Source organism: Triticum aestivum, chromosome 2B (genome assembly GCF_018294505.1).
Source record: "Triticum aestivum cultivar Chinese Spring chromosome 2B, IWGSC CS RefSeq v2.1, whole genome shotgun sequence".
NCBI classification, from domain to species: domain Eukaryota; kingdom Viridiplantae; phylum Streptophyta; class Magnoliopsida; order Poales; family Poaceae; genus Triticum; species Triticum aestivum.
The window spans coordinates 483,059,471-483,061,970 of record NC_057798.1 but is presented as its reverse complement, the minus strand read 5'-3'; the positions used below and the strand labels follow the sequence as shown (position 1 = coordinate 483,061,970).

At 40.2% G+C, this 2,500-nt stretch overlaps 1 pseudogene; it reads left to right on the top strand.

Annotated features, from left to right (window-relative positions):
• Positions 1-123: 123 nt before the first annotated feature.
• Positions 124-2,412, top strand: LOC123039260 (50S ribosomal protein L2, chloroplastic-like; annotated as a pseudogene).
• The last annotated feature ends 88 nt before the right edge of the window (positions 2,413-2,500 follow it).

Sequence of the window (2,500 nt, the reverse complement as noted above, 5' to 3'; positions counted from 1 at the left end):
GTTTTCATAGTCATCTTCGAATATTTGCCATCTCGGAATATTTTCGATTTCATTTTTCTATGATATGTCTTTCTATATGAAAATTGGTTATTTACGATGTACGATGATCCCTGTTAAGCATCCATGGCTGAATGGTTAAAGCGCCCAACTCATAATTGGTAAATTTGCGGGTTCAATTCCTGCTGGATGCACACAAACGGGAACATTCCATAAGTCTATTGGAACTGGCTCTCTATCCATGGAATCTCATCCATCATCCATACATAACGAATTGGTATGGTATATTCATACCATAACATAAGAACAATAAGAACTCGAATTCTTATCGATACTGGAACTCAGAGCATAGGAGGGAAAGTCGATTTATGGATGGAATCAAATACGCAGTATTTACAGAAAAAAGTCTTTGTTTATTGGGAAAGAATCAATATACTTTTAATGTCAAATCGGGATTCACTAAGACAGAAATAAAGCATTGGGTCGAACTCTTCTTTGGTGTTAAGGTGGTAGCTGTGAATAGCCATCGACTACCTGGAAAAGGTAGAAGAATAGGAACTATTCTGGTCCATACAATGCATTACAGACGTATGATCATTACCCTTCAAACGGGTTATTCTATTCCACTTCTAGATAGAGAAAAAAACTAAAGGAGAATACTTAATAATACGGCGAAACATTTATACAAAACACCTATCCCGAGCACACGCAAGGGAACCGTAGACAGGCAAGTGAAATCCAATCCACAAAATAATTTGATCCATGGACGGCACCGTTGTGGTAAAGGTCGTAATTCCAGAGGAATCATTACCGCAAGGCATAGAGGGGGAGGTCATAAGCGCCTATACCGTTAGATTTTCGACGGAATCAAAAAGACATATCTGGTAGAATCGTAACCATAGAATACGACCCTAATCGAAATGCATACATTTGTCTCATACACTGTGGGGATGGTGAGAAGAGATATATTTTACATCCCAGAGGGGCTATAATTGGAGATACTATTGTTTCTGGTACAAAAGTTCCTATATCAATGGGAAATGCCCTACCTTTGAGTGCGGTTTGAACTATTGATTTACGTAATTGGAAGTAACCAATTAGGTTTACGACGAAACCTAGAAATCAATCACTGATCCAATTTGACTACCTCTACGGGATAGACCTCAACAGAAAACTGTTGAGTAACGACAGCAAGTGATTGAGTTCAGTAGTTCCTCATAGAAAATTATTGGCTCTAGAGATATGATAATATGGAGAAGACAAAATTGTTTGAAGCACGCACAGAACCGGAAGCGCCCCTTGTTTCAAAGAGAGGAGGACGGGTTATTCACATTTAATTTGATGGTCAGAGGCAAATTGAAAGCTAAGGAGTGGTAATTAAGACCCCCGGGGGAAAATAGGGATGTCTACTACGTTACCCATAATATGTGGAAGTATCGACGTAATTTCATAGAGTCATTCGATCTGAATGCTACATGAAGAACATAAGCCAGATGACGGAACGCAGAGACCTAGGATGTAGAAGATCATAACATGAGCAATTCGGCAGATTTGGATTCCTTTCCTATATATCCACTCATGTGGTACTTCATCATATGATTCATATAAGATCCATCTGTCTAGAGATCGTCATATACATCTAGAAAGTCGTATGCTTTGGAAGAAGCTTGTACAGTTTGGGAAGGGGTTTTTGAGAGAAAAGAAGAATCTACTTCAACCGATATGCCCTTAGGTACGGCCATGCATAACATAGAAATCACACGTGGAAGGGGTGGGCAATTAGCTAGAGCAGCAGGTGCTATAGTGAAACTCATTGCAAAAGAGGGTAAATCGGCCACTTTAAGATTACCATCTGGGGAGGTCCGTTTAGTATCCCAAAACTGCTTAGCAACAGTCGGACAAGTGGGTAATGTTGGGGTGAACCAAAAAAGTTTGGGTAGAGCCGGATCTAAGTGTTGGCTAGGTAAACGCCCCGTAGTAAGAGGGGTAGTTATGAACCCTGTGGACCACCCCCATGGGGGCGGTGAAGGGAAATCTCCCATTGGTAGAAAAAAACCCACAACCCCTTGGGGTTATCCTGCGCTTGGAAGAAGAACTAGGAAAAGGAAAAAATATAGCGATAGTTTTATTCTTCGTCGCCGTAAGTAAATACGTAACTAGGAATATGGAAAGTTGCATTTTTGGAATTTGCAATAATGCGATGGGCGAACGACGGGAATTGAACCCGCGCATGGTGGATTCACAATCCACTGCCTTGATCCACTTGGCTACATCCGCCCCTTATCCAGCTAAAGGATTTTTTTCTTTTTTCCATTGATCATTATTCTATTTATTCTGACCTCCGTACTTCGATCGAGATATTGGACATAGAATGCCACTCTTTAAAAAGGAAAAAAGGAGTAATCAGCTGTGACATGAAAAAAACGAATCCTTTTGTAGCTCCTCATTTATTGGCAAAGATAGAAAAGGTCAATATGAAGGAGGAGAAAGAAACAATAGTAAC